General features: G+C 42.2%; 1 protein-coding gene across 2 annotated transcripts in view; it reads left to right on the top strand.

The window, feature by feature from the left end:
• EXOC2 (exocyst complex component 2) overlaps positions 1 to 24110 on the top strand; it is a 2261550-nt gene that overhangs the window by 1400018 nt on the left and 837422 nt on the right. The gene's annotated exons all lie outside the window — the stretch shown is intronic.

Raw genomic sequence — 24110 nt, 5'->3', positions numbered from 1 at the left:
TTTTAGTATGTCATGGACACAAGAGCAAGCTTTGGATCCTTCCTTATCTACTGTCTTCATGGTATTATGTGGACATTCTTTTACAAGTGGACAGACTTCCTTGTAATCTCATTCTTAGACTTCCCAAAGTGGCTGTATTTGTTGACTTCTTCATTTGAGTTGATGTCGGGTCTGTAGTCCTGTCCCGAGAAAATCTGCCTTATGATTGCTTTGGCTTAGCTTAGGCTGTTTTCCTTTGTAACCCATCCTCTAAGATATACTTTAATGCAGTTATTGATCTCTTTCTTTAGTTGTGCTCTCTCTTGTTGCCTTTTGGTACCCTTTGAAGGCTGTAATACAGTCTGTAGTATGTCCTTAAGACCTCCACTTCGTACTCATCCATTCACCTGACCCCCTCCCCTTGCATGTTGGATTGATTTTGAGCTATGTGTTTAGAAGACAGGATGATTTATGGTAAATGGAGGTGTATCAGCCTCTTTGTCACTAAACTTAGGCTTTGTTAACTGACTTCTCCTGTTAAAAGGTTGTGTTCTGTTTGGTGAGATTTCTGCTTTGTTGACTCAGCCAGACATGCTGTATTTGCTAGTGAGCAGACTGTGTAATCCAGCATGTTTGTCCTCCCTTGAGATACTTTCAGTAGAAAGGTATGACTGAGCCACTTGACGCTTGGCAGTTTCTTCTTTGATGATAAGCTCAAGGGTAAATATGAGGTTTCTTTAAGGAACCACTGTCTCAGCCTGAGTTTCAGTTGTTGTATTATGAAGAATGCATGACTATGGCTTCAGGAATATGTCCTACAACCTGCGGTTTGAACCCAGGTCTAACATGACTGTGTGCTGCATGCCTTGATGTGCTGGCTTGAGTTATTTGTCACATTTTCCATTCTTTGCCAGCTGTCTGATGCAGATGGATAAAGTCCTGACTATAGCACTGATGACCTTAGTTTGATTAGCAGCTGTGGTGCCTGTAGGAGCTGTCTGGGGAGGATGGGAATGGGATGAGATGGCTGTGACTTGCCATGTGGATGACACCTAGTGGAGCAGTAGGTGTTCATCTGGTTGGAGTTCAAACCTGTGCTGTGAATAGTGCATTTGCATTATGTAGCCCAGGGGGGCTATAAGCATGCAGAGGCACTCTTCTGATCAGAACACAGCAATCATGGAGCCTGTAGGACCCACCGTGGGGGTGGAGATTGGGTGCTTCCTGACGAAGAGGGTAGGTCACTCTACCTCCCTGGACCAGCAGGCTTTTCTGTTCTCTCTCTGACTCTTGCCTAAGTATAGAAAGCCGTTCAGGATTCCTGGGTAGGATCAAATGGGTCTTAGGGCTGTTGCCTACCCTAGGAGTGACCGACTCCTGTACCCGCAGAAAAAATGGGCCACGAGTGCAGTTAGAGGAGCTATTTGGCAGTGTCCTTGGGGGGTGAAGCAAAAATAATCTTCCATTCTTTAAGGAGTCAAGACTTTCTTTTCATCTGTACTAAAGAAGCCATTGATGATCCCCATCTTGATGAAGTCTGCATTCCATCCTGATGGTTTAGATAGTTACCACCATATCCACAGCATTCTGTTGATCAGAAAGGTTACTGAGAAAGTGGTTTATAGGTTCATTGGTAGCTACTAAATTTAAATTAATTTAAAGTTTATAGGTAGCTGCAAAGTTTGCATTCAACATTGCATTTGCTAATGTTAGCCAAGCCCCTCATTAAGATTATATGTTATTAGCTACTATGTACCAAGGAATATTTTTTGATTTCCCACCCATGTATCAAGTGTAGGCTTAAATTTAGCCAGGTTATTAGCCTGCTTGATAAGCAAAGGGAGTCTTCTCTAAAAGCATGTGCTCACATCTTAATTCCATTTTAAAGGATATCATTTGCAATCCCATCAGGATTAATCACTAGACATAGTAATGAGACTGTCCTTATCAAGACGTTGAATTCATTTTTAGTAGTAAGGAATCAGTATTAATACTTTATTTTAATCCTGTCTGTCTCCCTTTGGCATTTGGTTATCATCACATCCTTTTGGATCATCCTCAGACTTGCTGTGGATTTTAAGGTACTGACTTGAATTGGTTTGACTCCTAACTTTCAGGACATACTGAGTGGGCACTTTTTGACCTTGGCTGTCACTCAAGGTTCCATCTTGAGTCTGTTTTTTCTCTGTCTCTGTCTACATATAAAATATGTGTTTATACATATACACGTGCATACTTAAATACATATATATGTGTGTGCATGCACATATTTCTTTTGGAAGAACTCTTTTGAGAGAAACCTTCAGTATTGCCAGTATTCAGATGATTTGCAGATGTTCATCGTGTTACCCTGCTGCAGTCATCACACTTGGGTTATCCTGCCGTCAGGCGGTCCCGCAGTCGGCCTGAATTCCAAAGTCTTGGTCCGGCGTCGGTTGCTGTCGCTTCTTCCCTGACGTCATTGCGCCAGGGGTATATAAGAGGCATCCAACGCCATTTTCTTCAGTCTTTCTTGCCGTGCGGTGCCCGAAGCAGAAGCAGTTCGCAAGTGCCGGTCGGCCGACACCTGAGATTTTCTAATTGAATTTCAGTCCAAAGTCTTCAAAGCTAAGTACCCCCTTCGGGAACCTTTTCTTGCCTCAGTCCGATGTCAGAAAAAGTTAACAATTGCATTTCTTGTGGGAAGCAAATACCGCATAAAGACTTTCATTCTTATTGTATACCTTGCCTAGGCCCAGACCACGACGTCACTGGTTGTCGGTTTTGTGCTAGGTTCAATAAGTGAACTATAAAGCGACTCTTTGATTTCACACGACACTACTTCGGTAGGAAATTTAATTACACTATGCCGGTGGAGCAACCGACTACCGGCGTGCATAAAAAAACGCAAAGATAAAGACAGGCAGCCTAGATCCAAGCCAGACTCCGAGGCCTTGGCTGGGCTGGTCGCCGGTTCTCCGGTTTTCAGTGAGGCACCTACTCAGACCCTGGCGACCGCAGAATTGGAACCCCAGACCTCTTCGGATTCTCAAGCAGAGAGTTCTAGGCCGACGCAGCCATTTTCTTTAGGCCCTACCGATGACATTGCAGAAGGAGAAGCCGGTGCTGTGGAAACACCTTCGGTTTCAGAAGGTGTCTTCAGACCGACTACTCTCACCATAAAATCTTATGCTAAGCTTAAGACTCCTCTAAAACCAAAAAAGACTGCACATCAGTCTCCAGTTCAAGGCCCCATGCCTAAGAAACAGATGCTTAAAATGGCTGAAGATTTGATTTCTTTAATCAGGGGTTCCCAACCTCCCCCCCCCCCTGACAAAAGGCCTAGACAAGAGGAGGATTATGCCTCCTCTGATCAAGTGTCTATTTCCTCAGGCTCCTCTGAGGAACAGGATTACTCCTTTCCCCCTTATGAAAATTCTGATGCTGAAGATTCCATTCCCTCAGCCTCACCCCCTGAAGACTATTCCTTTGGGGAAACGTTATATACCATGAGGGAACATTTCCACTGGGAAGGTCAGGACTACTCCGACTCAAAGAAAAGGCTTTGAGAGTTCCTTTTACTCCCCCAGCACAGACCACTTGCTATCCCTCCAGTTTTAGACATTGTGGATGATGTTTACTTAGAATCTAGTCTAAATCCAGATTCTCTGCCTCCTGCCCCAGCCAAACCAGATAGATATTATAGAGTGCCTGACTCACGCAAATTCCTTTACAAAAGCCCTGTTGCTGACCCAGAGACAATCTCCCAGGGTCCCAAAGGGGCTAAGGCTTCTATGGCTAAAAATCCTGTACCCTCTGAAAGGGACTCCAGAGCACTAGATAGGTGGGGGAAGAAGGTTTACACCTCAGCTACTCTAGCTATGAGAGCACTAAATTGACAATTTCACATGCTTAAATACCAGCAATTCCTAATGTCTCAAATAAAACAAAAGATGAGCACGCACCCTCAACAGTCTGAATTCAAGGAAATGCAGGATCTGTTGCATGCAGCTGAACAGGTGGGCAAACATACTTTACAATGTGGATTTGATTCCTTGGAAGCTTCCTGTAGAGCAGGTGTTACTGGGTCTGTTATACGTAGGCATGCTTGGTTAAAGGAACAAACTCTGCCTGATCATGTTAAAGCAAAGTTACTAGATGCACCCTTACAGCAGGATGTCTTATTTGGGGTTAAAGCAGAAGAGGTTTTAAAGAAAATGGAGGATAAGGCAAAATCTATGCAGACGGTCAAAGATTTCTTACAGGTACAACCCCCACGCTTCAGCAGAAATTGGCCAACAAAAAATTGATCCTTTCCAGCTTCTGACAGACCACAGAGGGGTAAATACAAGCGCCTAAGGGGCAGAGGACAAGCACAAATCCCTTACAAACCTCGCCAATGGGGCACTGCAACACAGAAGGGAGGAGAAGACAGGTCCCAAACTACTAGAAGGCAAACACAATGACTTAAACCTCAAACTGCTGAGCAAAACTCTCTTGGCAGCTCCCTTGGAAGGAAAATTAACATTTTTTACAGACAACTGGCGCATCGTCACAAAGGACAAATGGGTCCTAGACATTATCTCACAAGGATACAGATTCCATTTCCACACCTTGCCAAGGATAAAAGGAATGCCAAACCTGCCACAAAATCAATGGGCAGAGGCACATAAACAAATTACAGCTCTCATGGACATGAGAGCCATTCAACTGGTACCTACTCAGGAGCAAGGCCAAGGATTTTACTCAAGGCTCTTTCTAGTCCCCAGAAAGGACAATGCTTGGAGACCCATTCTGGACCTTTCACTTCTAAACACCTTCTTGCAAGTACCCAAATTCAAGATGCTAACACTACAGCAGCTTCTTCCCATGTTGGGCAAGAAAGCTTGGCTAGTAACGTTGGACCTCAAGGAGGCATACCTGCATGTCCCTATCAGACAAAATTGCAGAAGATACCTCCGTTTAATTGCAGGTTCAACCCATTACCAATTCGCTGCACTGCCCTTTGGCTTATCTGCTGCGCCCAGGGTCTTCACAAAATGCCTGGCACCAGTAATTGCATACTGCAGACAAAGAGGAATTCAAATATACCCATACCTGGACGACTGCCTCATCCAAGCAGAAAGCAAGGACATTCTCTTACAACATCTGGCTTTTGTAAAACACCTTCTAAGTTGCCTAGGGTACACAGTAAACGAAAAGAAATCAAAACTAGTGCCCTCACAAAATATGACATTCCTGGGTGCCAGCTTGAATACAACGGCCCAGATGGCTTATCTGACGCCAGACAAACAACTACAACTAACTCAATACTTCAAAACAATGGCAACAAAGACCCAACTCCCTGCAAGAAAAATTCTGCAGGCCTTGGGCTTCATGGCATCTTGCATACTACTACCATTTGCAAAACTGCATATGAGGAAATTACAATGGTACCTAAAAACCGTTAGACTCAGCACAGCCACAGCTTGGAAACAATGATACCTCTCATTCCCTGCCTTCAACAGGAGTTTCTATGGTGGTCACAGGCATGTTGTCACCTCAACAAGGGTCAGCCTTTCACTTTACCCCCAGCCAGGCAAACTATGACAACAGATGCATCGGACTATGCCTGGGGGGCACACATGGCAGGACGCACCGTCTCACTCACACAAATTCCTTTACAAAAGCCCTGTTGCTGACCCAGAGACAATCTCCCAGGGTCCCAAAGGGGCTAAGGCTTCTATGGCTAAAAATCCTGTACCCTCTGAAAGGGACTCCAGAGCACTAGATAGGTGGGGGAGGAAATTACAATGGTACCTAAAAAGCATTAGACTGCGTTCAAGGCATATGGACTGCAGATCAAAGGAATCTGCACATCAATCAAAAAGAAATGCTAGCTGTACAGAATGCCCTGACCGCCTTCAAGGACCTTTTACAATCCAGGACAGCTGATAATAAGGACAGACAACACCACAGTAATGTGGTACATAAACAAACAAGGGGGTACACACTCCTACCCTCTATGCAGGCAAGCAATGACCTTGTGGAACACAGCACTGGCTTACCAAGTTCAATTACAAGCTCAATTCCTGCCAGGAAAAAAGAACACATTGGCAGACGACCTAAGCAGAAACATCATGGATCCCCACAAGTGTAAACTGGATCCACAAGTATTTGCAATGATAACTCAAAAACGGGGGCGCCCAGACATAGACCTGTTTGCCAACCCCCAAAACTATCAGCTATCAAAATTTTCCACAAGGACATTTCACCATCAAGCTTGGAAAGTGGACGCACTCTCATTCAGTTGGAAAATGCTGACAGTATATGCTCAGTTGGAAAATGCTGACAGTATATGCCTTTCCTCCATTGCCCCTTCTCACAAAGGTGCTGCTGAAATTCAGGATGGAGAGACCCCGAATGATACTCACTGCCCCAGACTGGCCACGCCAGCACTGGCACCCACTATTAAGGAACATGGCCCAGGGCCCACCATGAATTTTATCACAAATTCCTCATCTGCTCACACAGCAAGGCAGTCAGATTCTACACAGCCAGCTCAAAACCTTAAATTTGGCTGCATGGCATATCACCTAAGCAACCAGCCAGCTCCTCTTTCACAAGCTGTTATGGATGTTATTCTGGAGGCTAGAAGGCCCAGCACCAGGAAAGCCTACTCAGACAAATGGAAAAGATTTTGCGCCTGGAACCAAGCTAAAGGCCAAAATACCCTTCAGCCGGACATACCTCAGATTCTACAATATTTAACTGAGATGTTAACACCAAGGACTTTCTTTTTCATCTATTAAAATCCACGCCTCAGCTATTTCAGCTCACTACAAACAAACAAGCACTGATTCGCAACCAAAGAGAAGGTATTCCACTAGATTTATTTTCGAACAAGACACGGCTCAAGTAAAACAAGTAAAAAACCATAAAGTGTAAAGCGCTTTTCGTCCGGATGATATCTGGACTTCTTCAGACAAACAGTAAAGTTCTAAATGACACAAATTCAAATAGTTTACACATAATGCACTGACCAATCAGACAAAACTCTGTGACTGACGAGTTGTTAAAGCAACAACCCCTCTAGTTTAAACCCATGATATACATTGTATTTTCTTTATCTGATGTAGTTAAATAGTATTCTCTAAGTAAATAAACATTTTGTTCTATTTACGTCATAAAATAATCGTACATCCAAATGTGTCTGATATAGTTAAATAGTGTTCTCTAAGTGAGTAAGCATTTTGTTCTATTTACGTCATAAAATAATCGTAGATCAAAATGTACATGTATATCCTAAGTAGGTTTTCTACACGTAGGTATTATGCTATGTTATACTATAGCAACAGTTAATTTTGTTAAAATACTGTTCTCCTCTCTTTATTATTACAAAATTTATAAACTAATTAAAATTCGTTGTTGACTTTGTCCAAGCTAGTTCCCATGCTGTAGCTGCCATAAAACTATAGTGCATCACACAATTAGTTACAATTCATAAAAACACAAGTAAAAGGTTGTTACAAACCAAACAACAACCAGTGACAAGCATTTTAACCTAATTTTAATATTACAAATCTCCAGTATTAGCAATATGTGTGCAAATAATAAATACCTTATTCTTTATGTTAAAATTCAGTACTCTAAGGTGACCAAGTCACTACTTTCCCACTACTAAAAATATATGTAAAAAGAAAGTTAAAATAATTGAGCCGTGTCTTGTTCGAAAATAAATCTAGTGGAATACCTTCTCTTTGGTTGCGAATCAGTGCTTGTTTGTTCTTAGTTTTTGGACGTTCATTTATCAGCTCACTACAACACGGATCCTCCCTTATTTTCACATCCACTTCTAAGGCAGTGTCTCAGAGGGGCCAAAAACATTAGGCCTCCCAGGAGAGCGTCAACACCTACTTGGGACCTCAATTTTGTTCTGGGAAAACTTGCGCTACCACCTTTTGAGCCAGCTTTCTCAGCTGACTTAAAGTTTATATCATGGAAGACTGCCCTGCTGCTAGCAATTTGTTCAGCCAGAAGAGTCTCAGAGCTACAGGCACTAATGGCAGTAGAGCCTTTCCTCTTTTTTCATCAAGACAGAGTTTCTCTACGAACTAACCCCTCCTTTATGCCAAAGGTGGTATCCAGTGTGGCTCTAAATCAAACCATCCATTTACCCACCTTCTTTCCAAATCCACAGAACAAAGGAGAAAGACTCCTGCATTCCTTGGACATTCACAGGCAACTACGTTACTACTTGGATAAAACTTAGGTTTTCAGAAAATCTGACCAGCTTTTTGTATCCTATGCTACAGCATCACAAGGAAAGGCTATCTCAAAACAGACCATTTCCAAATGGATAGGACATTGCATACGTTTTTGCTACACCCATCATGGAAAACCAGTTCCTGCTAGCATAAGGCCCCACTCTACCAGGGCAGCAGCTACATCTACAGCCTTCCTCAGGGGGGGTGCCAACCAAGGATATTCTGGAAGCTGCAACTTGGAGTTCAGTACACACCTTCACCAAACACTAACACTTACCACTTTACTCTAAGACTAGAGCTGGCTTCGCCACTGCAGTTTTGCAGGGCCTTCTAGCCTCCTCTAACCCTGTTTGACTCCATCTCCCATCCTTAGCTTTGGGATTCTACCCAAGTATGATGACTGCAGCAGGGTAACACGATGAACATAGTACAGTTTTGTACCTACCATAAATGTAGATGTTCGAGTGTATACCCTGCTGCAGTCCAGGTTACCCTCCCTCCATCCCCTCTGACCTAACTAAAACCTTTCAATACCTTAAAATCTGATACAACCTTTGTGGTGTATTTGCTTATAGCTGGAGGGATGTTTTGTTTGTGCTAAACTTTTATTATTGGTACTATCTACTGACCACCTTTTGGGGGGGCACCTGACATCTGGGGCAAGAAAAACTGAAGAAAATGGCGTTGGATGCCTCTTATATACCACTGGTGCACTGACGTCAGGGAAGAAGCGACAGCAACCGACGACAGACCAAGACTTTGGAATTCAGGCCGACTGCGGGACCGCCTGACGGCAGGATAACCCAAGTGTGCTGACTGCAGCAGGGTATACACTCGAACATCTACATTTATGGTAGGTTCAAAACTGTACTATTTGCTTCAGACTGTCTGTTCTAGAGTCCTGTTATAGTGTTTTTTTAATAATGCAGCGATGGATAATGCATGATTGTTACCTGAAGTGTAAAACATATCTATACTACTTTAAGAAATTCTAATGGTATAACCATGTTTTTATGGTAGTAGTTACAGTTTATGAACATTGTTAAAAGTCTCACTGTGGTCTTAAATGACTTGCTGAAACTCACAGACCAAGTAAGTGTGAGGTGTTCTAAGAAATGTAGCCCAAATCATATGCCTTCCTGTCCTGATGGATCTTTTGGTGGCTGTGTATTTTCAGGACTTCTCCTTTACTAGAACATCTCCCTGTATCTACAGCTGTTTTAACTGAGAACTTGACCATCTGCATCTCATGCAGAACTCTGCTCCCTAGTTACTTACAAGAACTTCTAGATGCTCATCATAGAGGTTAGCATTTTTGTATAATTCAGTATCTGTAGGAATTATCTGCAGATAACATCCACTGTCTTGCCTGATTTCCATTCTCAGCACCAGGCTGATATCCTCCCCTAGCCTAAGACATTGGCTGATGCATGATTTAAAGGTGCACTATAACCCATGCCATTTCCATTCTTTTTTTGCCACAGGATGTTATTTCTTGTCAGTGCATCAGTTCATTTCTCCCTCCAGGAGCTTATATGCTTTCCATTATGTTATTTTGCCACACTGCCTGCTAGTCATTAAGCATCACCCTAGCAGTCTTTAGCTTATTCGTTCCCCTCTACTGGGTATCCCATTTACAGAGGTGAAAACCAGCTGGGAAAGGCTGTTGTTCACACAGCCATGGTGGTGGTTCTCCTCTTAGCAGTATTCCTGGCAGTGAGAGTATTGTAATTATGGGCTTAAACGCTCACTTGTTTTGAAGGATATGTGATTCATGACACAATGAGACTGTGCCTTTCCCATGCAAGTGTGCACTTCTGTACACCCACAAATGAAGACTATCACCAAACAACATTTTTTCCAAGGACTATAACATCCACAGAAAAACTAAATAACAAGTTTGCCTGTGAAAGACAGTTCTTCTAAAAGATGATAGTTTTTCCAGTGCCTGTTTTGTTATGTGGAGAGTCATGAGGTATCCTATTGCAAGCTCTGTGCTACCTTTAACAAAAGATGCTTCACCACAGGGCCTAGAATTTGAAGAGATCATCGGGTGCAAGAAATTAGCAGCATTATCCCAAGGGAGACCACATACTTTGAAAGGGGCCCTCTCCATCTGTGCCAAAGAAAGAATCCCTAGAAAGACGAAAAGACTCTGGAAGTTAGAAAACCCCAAATTAAGTATTAAGGATTCCAGTAGCACAGGGGCAGGAGGCCTGGAAGCAGATATTGGCATCTTTAGCTAGTGTCCATGAATTGAATTACAAAGTCAGTGCAACACAGCTTATCTCAAACAAAGTAATAAGTGAATAAAAAACGTGTTTTTTTTATTTTTTATGGAATAAAGTGGGTTTTAGCACTAATGTTATTTTACTATTGGTAGTAGTACTAGTGGTATTACTGTTATTATTACTATTATTGTCTTAGCTGATGTAACTGAACAGAGCTTAAGTGAAGTGGACAAGACCTCTAGGCTGGACACTAGTTTCATGGTGCCATTAGTGGATGTCTGACTTTCGCAAATTTATTCTGCATCATTAGATGAGTTTTTTTTCCCAGACATTCCTTCAGTCTCTTTGTACTGCAGGCTCCTGTCTGCTTACACAGTATTAGGTATTCCAGCCTTCCTCTTCACTATCCTCCTGTTTTTTTAATCATGCCAGGCACCAACTCTACACTTATTGACTCTAGCCTCAGCTATTTGAGATTGTCTCATGTTTACTAATACATCTAGTTGCATGGCATTGAATTAGCCTGATGGTGACTCACAATTACATTATAAAAGTAAGCTCTCAATCATAAAAAAAAAAAAGAAAAAAGAGACTGCCCCTTTCCCAACTTCTATGTTTCTAAGTTGGGTGATAAATGTATTACCTATTCTACATAAGTCTCTGCTTTATGCATTGAGACCAATGATGGGGAGACAGTATTTCTGGGCTCCCGTCATGATGATGTCTCCTTGGGGAGACACTTGACATGATATGAGACTATGGGGCTTCAGAGAAGTATCTTAGTCTGATAACAGATATTTGGACCTTGTGAGGATTTTGGAATTAAGACTTGACATTTTGCCTTTGTTTTCTCCAGGCATTTGAACAAGAAGCTGGTAAGAATCTACAGGGTTGAAGAATCATCTAAATGCCTATTCAATAACTCTGTCACAGCTCTTGCAGTGGTCTGTATAGATAATGCAAGGGCATTCAAGTTAATTCCAGGATTCAGTACACTTTTCAATAATAAGAGCAGAGTGCTAGAAAGATTTCACAAAAAGGTTTGTACTTTTGCAACCTTGGCCTTTTTGAGCTACAAATTGTTAGACCCAGGTTAATACATATCACAAGGAGACATTCTGGAACAACTAGAGTATATGGCTTCCAAAATACAGGATGTAGCCATGAAAGACAAAAGTACTGGACTCGCCCAAACAGCTTTTTAGGTGTGGATGCACATCATAACCAAAACAGCTTTTAAGGTGCGGATGTACATCATTAAATATGTTTATGTTGCAGTCAGTACCTTCTTAAAGAGAATATGAACATGCATAGAAATAAGAAGACATGCCCTTCTGAGAATATAAATCTTACCAGATGATATCACGGTGCATTTGCCGGATACCCCCAGATATCTTATTGTTTGGTCCCCTTGTCAAGAGATGTTAACAACTAAAAGAGAAAGTAAAGACCATGGAATCTGTCCAACAGTGGTTTCATCGGTCTTCCCTAAATACAGGAGGAATGTTCTTTCTATAGTAAACTATCCATAGCAGACCTATTCAAACAAAATAGGGCTTATGAAAGGATCAGACCTGGGATGGTGGCAGAGGTGAAGACAGACAGCACTGTAGTTAGAGGGGGAGTAAAGACTTCATCCTCTCAGGTCAGTAGTATGCACTGCTGAGTTTTCCCTCATAATGCATGCCACCACCTCTCCCATCCCACATTTTGGGTAGGATGTTTTCCCACCTTGGTGCCATATTAGTTATTGCAGCAGGCTGGTAAGGGTAAGCATATCATTAAGCTTCAAGATATGGTTGAGAATTGTTCCTATCTTCCTAGGAGTACCTCCCATCCTTCCAGGGCAGGAAGCACATCAATAGTGTTTTCTTTCCATCAGCCAGGGACCATAGAGTGCGTGTCCACTTTATAGGAATTAAGAAAGGGGTTTTTATTATTGACTGTTTCTGATCCTGAAGAAAGATAGCCATTGGAGTCCTATTTTAGAATTTTTGGGTTGAACAAGTTTTTAAATGTAACCAAAGTCAACATAGCAAGTGTATTGCTTCTGCTGCTTCCTTCACAAGCTGTCACACTGGCACTAAATTTAAAGATCCGTACCTGTACATACACATACACAAGGGCCACAAACAGTACCCAAATTTCTGGACTGGGATACAAGCATTTCTATTGCATTTTCTTACCATGTGTTTTTTTCCATTGCACTCAGAGTGTATAACAAGTTCTTCAAACCAGTGTGTGCCTTCCACAGGAACCAGTGGATTCATGCTTTACATTTACTTATAAATTTTCCTCATTCAGATAGCTTCAGTGGGGGTTGTAGGGTGAGTAGAGTGTGCTGATGTATTCTGTCCACTATCTCTCCAGTCTAGTTTTTTTTTCCGCTGAGTATTCACAAATTATGTTTTATACCATGTCAAGAGTGGTAGTGGATGATATGAATTCAGGGGTTGTCACCTGTAGTCCTAGAGGGTATTAATCATTTTACAACACATGCCTCAGCTCTAGATTTAAGGTCCTTATAGAACACCTTAAGGTGCAAGGCACGTGAAGTCCCTACAAGATCAGAAAGCTTTTCAGCCTAGAAAAAATATATTAATGATACTGTAATGTCTTTGACAAATGTCTGGTAGAAACAAACCCTGCAGGTAATTACCAGTGGTACCATAGGGATATGGTGCATACACAGCCAAGGTGGAACACACATATGCCATTTGTGTAGATTAGGTTTGATGTTCTGGGCCCCAGACTGTCACTTAGGCCTTCCTCTTCCAGTATTCTTTATCACTTCATATTTAGCATAGTAACTGACTAAATGAGCAGAACCAAGGCCATCATTCACAGGTTGAAACTGAATACCATGGCTTTCCAGGACATAATCATAATGTGGGAGAAGTGATAGATTTATTTGCCTCAGGAATGAACTGGCAGCTGTGGGCACCGACACTAAGAAGCATGGGCAGTAAATATGTTCTTCATCTTCTGGATGAGGGCTGTCCTGTATATATTCCTACTCACACCCATACTCCCCATGGTGCTGCTACTGATCAGAGTGGATGGGCCAGATATAATTCTTGTAGCCCCTATATTGCTGTCAGACACTGTTCTCACTAGCCAGATAGGACCATATTCAACTGCCACAAACTTGTGCTTTGTTGTCCCAAGAAGAAGGGTCACTGATGTATGCTAGCCTCACAGCATGAATGGTTTCAGCTCGGTCCTATTCAGAACCAATTTCCCTGAAGTGGTGCTACACATTCTGCATTAGACAAGAAGTTCTAGAGCCATAAATCAGTAAATCTTGAGTACCTGACAGAGTTCTGTCATATGACCTTTCCTATGCCTCAGATAAAGTGCATCTTTCTGCCATTGCAGGTTACCACTACATGTGCCCTCCCCATTTGGCTCATTGTACAGTGACGGTACTCCTCTGAGTAGTTCTGCATATAAAACCACATAGGAAAGCAGTTCCTCCACATTGCGACTTTAATTAAATGTTCCTTCCTTTTGAGTCCAGCTTCTCAGTGGCACTTAGTTACTTGTTATGAAAAATTAATTTTGCTAGTTGCTGCCTCAGCTAAGAGGAACTGTAAACTTCAGAGACTGATGTGGAAAGACCCATACACTGTATTCCACAGAGACACATGTGCAAAGACCCATACACTGTCTTCTACAGAGGCACACTGAGCTTTAGAATCAACCATTCCATGATGCCAAAGTAGGTATCTGAACCGACATTCAGCCAGACTATCCAGATGTCAGTCTACTTTCCTAACTCATAAAAAAGAATCATGAAAGATCTTGCACCATCTAAATATTTGCAGGCAGCTTTCGGGTTACCTAGTCAGAACTAAAGAATTAGATACTTATCTGTTTTTCTCTTTATGCCAGGCAAACAGGATAGGCCTTCCTTTAAATGAACCTTATCAAAATGGATAACAGACTGCATTAGCTTTTGTTAGAAGCGCAATGAGAAGTACCTTGAGGGACCTGTCATAGCCCACTTTATTAGCATACCAGATAGTATACTGGCTTTGCTTAAGAATGTGTTTTTTTAATTGTCTGTAAGGTAACAATGTGGACCTACCTAGCCAGAACTAAAGAATTAGATACTTGTGTTTTTCTCTTTATGCCAGGCAAACAGGATAGGCCTTCCTTTAAATGAACCGTATCAAAGTGGATAACAAACTGCATTAGCTTTTGTTAGAAGCGCAATGAGAAGTACATTGCGGGGCCTGTCATAGCCCATTTTATTAGCATACCAGATAGTATACTGGCTTTGCTTAAGAATGTGTTTTTTTAATTGTCTGTAAGGTAACAATGTGGACTATGGTATGTGTCTTTTCCATGCACTACAATCTGGACCTTCAGTCACTGAGCAGACTTTGCCTTAGCCATTCTGCAGAGTTTTCCATCTGTGATCTCCTCATCCACTTCATGGGGGCAGCTACTTCTTTAGTTTTGTTTTCATGGACAATGTGTTATACTGCAACATTGACCCTGTGGTGAACAGAGTAACTGTGAGAGTGTACTCATCACAATCACAGGTGCTTGAGTACAGTAACAACTACAGTTGATGTCCCCTTTCTCATTCTGTGCTCCAAGAGGACTGGGAGGGTGTTGCTGACTAAGGTAAGGTATTCTGTACTCCACGTCATCTTCCAGGAGACCCTGTTCTAGTGGCTACTCAGCATTGTTTTCAGAATCCCAGTCCAGAAGCTCTTTGAATTAGAGGAAATATGCTTACAGACTGGGATTGGGGGTAATTTATTTTGGCTTCCGTGGAATGGCACACTTATTGATAGCCATCCTGCAAAAAAGAAAAAAAAATGAGTACTTGTGAGGGCTGCTGTCTTCATTTAACCTTAGATCAGCCAATGTCTTGGACTACAGAACTAGTCCAGCTATGCAGTGGGGTTGTCCAGATGCCCTGGCTGTTGCACTGGTGGATGCCCATCTGCTGCTGATTCCCATGGATAATGAATTATAATGTCGTAGTGATCTTTATTCATCCATTTGCAGTGATGAGTATGATCACACAAGTGGCCTCCAGCACCATATTACTCTGGTATTTTGAGGCTGCAATGGCTGCTAGTTTGCTCTGCACCTTCAGAGTTCTTCTGTTGTTGTTTTTAGCCTTGCATTATCTGAAGCCCCATTACCTGAAGGAGCTGCTGCTTTGCAGTTTGGCTCATCCCTTCCCTTCTGCCTCATTGTGGGTAAGGGTTTTTTTTTGGAGGAGGATTGAAGTTTCTGGCATTCATTTATTTGCTTATCAGGCTCCACTGTTCTGGAACTTCCTTCCCCCAGTGGTAGAAGGATGGATTTAAGAGGTCAATTAAGATACACACTTGTTTCATTTGGCTTACAGTCAGTTTTGACAACTATTTTCAGATGTAATATTTTTTATATTTTCCCTGTATTTACTCCTGTGAGTTCCTCTTTTTTGAGCACTGTACATAACATGTTTTATGTATATTTTAATGTTATGTACTTGAGAAACATTCACATACATACTTTGTCCCAGCTGTCTGCTTACCATTATATTTTTCCTAAACCCAGGTAGCCCATTCATTCCTCTTTATTCAAGAACTGGTCACTCAGAATCATCATTCAAACAGCTGTTTTTCTTTTTTAGCCCTGATCTCCTGCAGTAGTCTGACATTTGCATCCCATAATAGCTGCTTAACTTATGTGCATTTGTGCATATGCACAGACTTGAGCAGCAGAGTGCCATGTTGCTTGGAGGGGCATACATCTCCACATCCATTAATTTTGCCTGCAGTGTCTCTTGAGCCTCTGTTGAGCTAGCACCAGCCTCTCAGTCCCACTCTGTCTTGTCAATTCTTTCAACTCCTGAGTCTCTTTGTCAGTCCTGTGTCATCTAATCATCGTGAGGGCTTTATCCCCTTGTTTCATTGACCCAACAAGCACATCTATAAATATGTGGTGGAGTTTGAACTCTGCAAGCCTCCATATAGGACACCACCGTGCCTACTCTCCTGTGTCTTTCTCAGGAGGTACGTAATTATTTACCAGAGGCCACTGAGCCTCTGTGTAAGGTAGAAAAGGAAGCCTTCTGCTTGTTTCTTATCAGCTTTATTAAAGCTTTTAAAATTATTATTAAAGTGGTAGAAACCAGGGGAAGAGTTAGTTATAGATGAAAAACAGAGCCCAGTATGGAAAAGTTACATTAACTGTTAGCATTGCTGTACCCTTGAGGTCATTGTACTGTAAGTGAAGCAATACTGCATAGTAAAAGTTTTCTATTAAAAATAATTATTTTGGTGCGTTTTATGCTATGTTATTGTGCAACTCTGTCCTAAAAAGCCATACAGATCACTGTCGACTTGAAGAAGGCTGTGGTGTAAGTAACCAATAAATTTATTGTTAATACCTACTGATCTTTTAGGGATAGAAATATATATATGTTGACTTGGTGTACTTTGTTAGAATAACTGGTAATTTTGCTACTTCTCTGTTCTTGCTTATAGACTGAAATGCAGAGTATTAAAAAAAATTAAAAAAAACTTTAAAAGCTTCTGGCGTTCATGTTTGTTTAAATCTATGCTTTGAGGGCAGATAGCACCACTGGTCTACTGTCCAGTAAATTCAAAGTTCATGCGAGACTTCACAGAAAGTTGAAGGAGTCTTGCGAAGCTAGGAAGTGGCCCCTTACTACCATACTGCCAAATGGTATTCATAGGTTAATAGGCAGGTGCTAGGCTATTGGCCCTAGGGCCTATATAAGCCTAGCCAAAAAGGTACCCTGGCTTTCGCCACTCAAGACATTTTTTTTCCTGTGCCCCTGTCAAGCAGAGCCACAGAAGTGATCCCCGGGGTAAATTTCCTATTTCCTATCCAATCATCAAGATTTTTCTTGAAGAATGCTAATGAGGAGCTTTGTTTGGTATAGATAGGTAGTTTGTTACAGAGTATAAGAAGTCTCTGGGACAGGAATCTATCCCTCCAGCATGTTCTGTTTATTGTGGTGACAAGGTTTAGGTCCCTAGAGCGTGTAGCTTGGAGGGATTAGGATTTCTTTAAGTGGAGCATGTCAAACAGCTCTGGGGTTGACATAGCTTTGTATGTTAGGCAGAGATTGCCTCTGAGTAAGCGATATGTGACAGAGTAAAGCTGAAGTTTTTTTGAGACTGTCTGCATAGGGCATCTGTTTGAGGCCGGTAATCCTCTTTGTGAGTTATTTCTGCGGCCTTTCCAGTTGTTGTAGATGTCTTGTGAGGTACATAGCAAAAGGGGCATTGTACTCTATAATGGGTCTAATGAGTGATGAGTAGAGGGGAACAATTATCTCTTTTTTCCTGGATAACCTTTTGTGATGAGGTGTGCCACGTAAAAGGATTTCCTTACTACTGTGGAGATGTGATTATCAAAGGAGAGACTACTGTCCACCTTTGTCCCAAGGTCTCTTATCACACTTTCGGGGTTAAGTAGACTACCACCTATGTGGTAGTTCATGGGCACAGAGTTTTTACCAAAGGGATGACAATGCTCTTTTTAGCATTTGAACTTGAGGCCATGGCTTTGACACCAGGCATCTGTCTCAGTGAGGCCCTTTTGTAGGCTGTCCACATTATTAGGAGTTTCGATTATGGCTCCTAGTTTGCAGTCATCTGTGAACTTCATTAGCCGAAGACCCTCTGTGTTAGCCTGTACTTCAGAGAAGTAGATACCAAACAGGAGAAGACCCAGGACTGAACCCTTTGGTACTCCACTTGTCACTGGTCTGAAGTCGGATTTGGAGTCAGTTACTTTCACATTGTGGGTTCTGTCAGTGAGCCAGTTGGCAACCCATCTTATGACATAGGGATTTGTATCTAGTTTAGTGAGTTTATTTATAATTCCAGAGTGGGGGATAGTGTCAAAACCCTTGGCAAGATCTAGATAGGCTGTGTGAGCCACCTTACCCTCATCTACAACTTCGGTGACTGCTTCAAAGAAGCCTATCAGGTTTTAGAGACATGACCTGCCTTTTACAAACCTGAACTGGGTGGGGTCCAGAGTTTGGAGATTACAATTGTCTTTGTTTATAAGTTCCATGATGGTAACGTTCCATTGCCTTGCAGACCAGGCTCATCAGGCTAATGTGGAGGTAGTTCCCGGGGTTCATGGTGGATCCCCCTTTGTGGAGTGGGATAACTGTCGCTGTACACCATTCAGTGGGCACAAAGCCTGAGGTGAGGCTGTGATTGAACATGGTACATAGGCGGGGTGCCAGTTTGTTCTGTAGTTCATGTAGATTGCAGCCTGGGATGTTGTAAGGTCCCATGGATGCTGTGTTTTTGGCTTTGGAGAGTGTGTTTTTGACCCGTGCAGTCGTGATTGCAGAAACTTTGCATTCTTCCGGTATAGAGATGAGCCCTTTAGGGGGTGAGAGGGGGTAAAGTTAGCACTGAACCTATCTGCCAGGATGTTGGCAATATCAGTTGGTTTTGTATATTTAGTGCCATTGTGCTGTAACTCAGAGCAGATCTGAGTGTTGCCATTGAGAGTCTTGACATAGCTATAGAATGCCTTGTGGTTGTCTTTAAAAACAGTGGCGATTTTGTTTTCGTAACTAACTTCGGAGGATTTTTATGATGGAGCTCAGCTTCTTACTGAGGTTGAAAACAAGAACCACGTAGATGCCAGTGAATTAACACCAAAACCGAAAAAAATACACTGGGAGCTCCCAATAAGAGGAACGAGTCGTAGAAAAAGTTTATTCGAACTAAAACGGATTGACACTTTCAATAACCAACTAGCGTTTACAACAAACTAAAACAGATCCTGTTTTAGTTCGAATAAACTTTTTCTATGACTCATTCCTCTTATTGGGAGCTCCCAGTGTATTTTTTTCGGTTCTTACTGAGGTTGACCAGAGAGTTCCTCCAGTCGTGGGATTTTACTCTTTTTTTGCAGCAGCAGCAGTTTCTTTCTTCTGTTGTAGAGCTTGTTTATGGCAGGGGACCACCAGATTGGCTTCTTTTTTGGGGGATAGCATCTTGGTTCTGTTAGGGATAGCACGATCCATGCACTCATGTAAGTGCTTATAAAGTGCATTTGTGTGGGATTCAGCAGTTGTACCTCTGTTGTCCATCTGCATGGGTGTTGTGAAGTTTGCCACTTCTGTCTTAAGAAGCGTGAATTTGGCTTTGGAGAAAATTTTTACGGTGGTTTCCCTAATGAGGGGTGGGGTGGGATGTGGATGTCTTGGGTGATTAGCTTGTGGTCGGATCTGACCTCTGGTGTGGAACACCGGTTGCCCATGTTGGTAATGACCAGGTCTAGGATATTGGTGACCCTGGTGGGGGTGTGGATAAGTTGATCCAAGGCTTGGGAATTTATGAATTCCAGAAAACGTTGAGCAAAGGGGTTGGTACATGAGTAGTTTTCCCAGTTAATGGTGGGGTAGTTGAAATCGACCATTATTAGGGTGTAAGGTTGCACCCTAATATTTTCCAGTGTATCAAGAAATGAGGAGTGGGAATCCTGGGGCGTAGTGGGGGATCTGTAGCAAGCTACAATTTGGATTGCAGTCTTGCCCAGAGTTAGTTGCACTTGGATAATCTCGGATGCATTATGCTGAGCAACTACCCTGGAGGTGTGGATATCCTTAATGAATATGAACATGCCTCCACCTTTAGTGTCAGTCCAGGTTAGGTGGCCGAAAGGTGTGGTATGAATTATAGCCTGGTAATGCAGGGGTGCTCTCTGGAGCCTTGAACCAGGTCTCTGTCACTGCACAGATGTCGATGTTCTCCATTTTAAGGAGTGCCTCGAGTGAGTGCATTTTGAGGTTTAGACTTCTAGTATTGAGTAGCATTACCCTCAGATTTTGCTTGCTTGCACCTGTTACAGTGGTGAATTTGTCATTTGAACCTTGCCTAAATAAGGCACTATAGGGGTGGCAAGGGCATCAGCCAGTATCTGGAATCCCAAAGGCGACAGATGCAGGCCATCTCTGGCAAAGCATCGTGGTCTGTCGATCATGTCATCCCAGGCAGACAGATACTGGATCCCCTTAGAATGACACCAGAAGCTCAGCAAATTGTTGTAGTCATATAGAAATTGCCAGAATTTAAAACAGAAGCTATGTTATAAGGACGTGTGTTAAGAGTGGTGGGGTAACAATAGTTAAGCCAGGTATCCTCCCCTGTTACAACTGTAGCCGCTGTGATGTTATTAATAAAAATAATATTTTTCAACACCCAATAACTGAAAAGAATTATGTATTTCAAGTTCATCAACATGTGCTACAATGAATATAATATAATAGATGTCAGGCATTTTATGTTGGGAAATCAACATGAAAACCGAAGGAAAGAATAATTGAGCATCATTTATAAATAAGGAGAAAGACTGATACTAATTCCCTGGCCAAACATATTAGTGAATATGGTAATGCACATAAATTTTCTTTCAGAGTGATAGATAGAATATATAAAGATGCATGGATTGGAGATTTAAATAGTAAACTTGAGATGAAGGAATATCAATGGATAATACGCCTTTGTGCAGATGTATTACTGGGTTTAAATCAAACTGTTTTCCTAAAACCTGTATTAAGATATAAACAAATGTGTTTGAAATAGAGACCTATGCTTTTAAAATCTATATTATTGTTCTTAACCAGGATGTTAATTGTTTAATTGAATAATTAATGGCTGTGTGATTTTTGATAGTATAAATATGGTTAGTATGTGTTAGTATTTTATACACTGATGAAGGGTTTGTTTGACCTGAAAGCTCTGTTTTATTAAACACTTGTTCAGTATCAGCGTTGGTTGGTTTGTTTCATGCTTGTTTTACTGCAGCTTCTCAGGTCCCTGACTCTCAGCCTCCTGCCCCTAAGAAACTGGACAGGTTCTGTGAAGTTCCAAAAGCTCAGCAGTTCTTATATAAAATCCTTCCTTTGATCCTGCTTTTATTTCTGTAATTACTGATAAACCATCCAAGTTGCTGTCTTCTTTTAAGATTTTACCTTCTGTTAAGGACAGCCATGCCAAGGTGTGGTAAAAACGTATATACCTCTGCTACCTTAGCCTTCAGGGCAGTTAATTATCAGACCCATATGACTAGATATGTCCTGTCTCTTCACTCCCAGCTTGGGGCATTCTGGCTGATTTGCCTGATTCAGAGGTAAGACATTTGCCAGTTCTGTTTTGAGAACTGCTTCTCACATGGCTCATCATTCTATAAAATGTAGCTATGATGCCACTGATGCTTCCTGTAGGGTAGCTGCATCTGGATCTGTCATGAGGAGGTGTTTTTGAATGTTCTTTGTACTCAGTGTTGCAGTACTGATTCTTGGGACTTCCTGCCATGCAGAAGCCAGTGGCTGTCCCAATCTGGTATCACCCCTAGTGGATGGATGTCCACAGACCAGTGTCTGGATGTCAGGGTATAAGAAGGCCATCCGTTAGTGCCGTCTTCAGTTTTTTCTAGACATGCATCTTGGTGTGCTTTCTCATGTGTTCATTGTAGTCCATCGGTTGGTTTGTTTTTCCAGAGAACCTCCTGTTCCAGTCAGATAAGTACCCTGTTGGGGAAGTTTCTTTATTACTTTCTTGTTCCGAAAAGTCAACAATTGAGGGGTTGAGGTACTAGATGCCCATATTGAGTCTTCCTCTTCAGTTCCCCAGTGGTATCACAATCCGCTGCTACTGCAGGCTCTCTACAGGCTCCTGCATCTGGTAGAGTCATTCTGAAGAAATGAAAAAACAAAAGAACAAGGACCCTGATGCTACTGAGAAAGCTTCTGCTCTAATCCATAAGTGAACTAACAACCCAGGTGAGACACCTTTGCAGCCCCTGGTTCAAAAATTACTAGGCCCAAACCCGCTGATTTGACACCTTAGGAGACCATCATGGTCTACGGCCTACCTAAAAGCATTACCATGGCACACATGTTATTTGTGTCTGAGGCTGCCCAACAGGCCTCCATTTCCAGCTTCTGCATCATGGGTCTTGTCAGAGATATACTGTCTACTTCGACTACTCAAACCTTAACCAAAGTCGTAATCAGATTATCTCATCCTCAGGTCACTCCTGTCAATTGGACATCAAAACCAAATAGAACCACTTCTTTTTCTTGCCCCCTCCCCCAAGTTCAACCACTGCTTCTCAAACCAAAGCACAGGACCTTTTAAAAATAGTAGAGGAATTCATGGCATTCATGAAGGCCAGAGAACCCTTTCATACTTCTGCAACTGAAGCTTCCTCATCCAAAATAAGCACGGAAGTAGCCTTTCAAAAAGAAGCAGCAGCAGATATCTCTAACTCTGAAGAGGAGGAGGAATTATCCTATTCTGGTCACTTGCCCCCACAAACCTACCCAGATTCAGACTCTGATGCCCCCCCCCCCCCCGAGAACCTGTCTTTCAGGGCTTCCCTGCATAGAACGAAGGAGACCTTCAACTGAGGAAAAAACCCATTCTTATAGGCTCAGAACCATTGCAGGGAACTGCTAAGTTTGCCTTATCCCAGGCCACTGGCTGTTCTTCCTGTACATGTATTACTGGGTGATGTCTTTGAAGACATTGTTCTACATCCTAATTCTCTCTCTTTCCTGTTCCTAGGAAACCTCACAGGCTTTACAGGGTAATCAAATCTCACAAATATCTTTACAAAAATTCAAAAGCTGAATGTGTGCCTAATGGACTAACCATACATCCCTTGCTTAATGATATGGAAAGTGGACTATTAGACAAATTTGGGGAAAAAAGCTTATACCTATGCCACCCTGGCAATTCCATATGCTAAATTACCTTGAATCTCTCCAGGACGAAATTCTAGGTAAGGTGGACTCAGTAGCAGATAGAGCCTAAATCAAAGGGAATTCAGGAGACAGACAAATAAGTTTGCAAGTCTCCAGACACTCCCTGAAGTCTGGCTATGACACCTTAGATACATCTTGTAGAGTAGCTGCCACAGGTTATGTCATCCGCAGACATGCATGGCTCAGGACCCTGCCCCCTGTCTGATCAGGTTAAGGTTGAACTTGCTCCACTGCACAAGGAATTTCTCTTTGGTCCTTCAGCTGAACAAGTTTTTGAGAAGCTGGATAAAAATGGAAAACAAATAAAAACTGTGAAGGAATTTTATCTATCTTTGTCACCTTCAAAATCTTTAACCCCTATACAAGAGAAGGGGAGGCCTCCCCATGGCAAGAGACCCAGCTAGTCCAGGAGATGGCAACCAGAACAATCTCACAGAGGGAGCTCCAAAGAGCCTACCCAGTGCAGTGACCAAATGTGACTATGCTCATCCCCAGCCTTCCCCCCAACCTCTGGCTGGAAAACTCTCCTCCTTTCTAACCCAATGGAAAACCATCAGCAGGGACCAATATGTCCTCTGTATTGTAGAGTAGGGGTATAACATACAGGCCAGAGAGATCCTACTCTTCTTAGCATTCCAAAAACCTCCGAAAGAGCAGACAAGCCTCTTACTACCTTTCCTCAGGAAATTACTTTACCAAAGATTCACCAAGGATCCATTCAGCCTGTTCCTCTAGGTCAAAAGGGATAAGGCTGCAACTCAAGGATAGTTCTAGTTTCAAGAAGATGCCACCTGGAGAACCACCTTGGACCTTTTAAAGCTAAACCAGTTTCTCTGTGTCCCAGAATTCAAAATGCTTATGTTGCAAAAGCTGGTGGCCATGATCTTCCAC

The sequence above is a fragment of the Protopterus annectens genome, chromosome 3.part0 (genome assembly GCF_019279795.1).
Source record: "Protopterus annectens isolate FY-2018-M chromosome 3.part0, PAN1.0, whole genome shotgun sequence".
Taxonomy (NCBI): domain Eukaryota; kingdom Metazoa; phylum Chordata; order Ceratodontiformes; family Protopteridae; genus Protopterus; species Protopterus annectens.
This window is presented reverse-complemented; position numbering and strand designations above follow the sequence as displayed.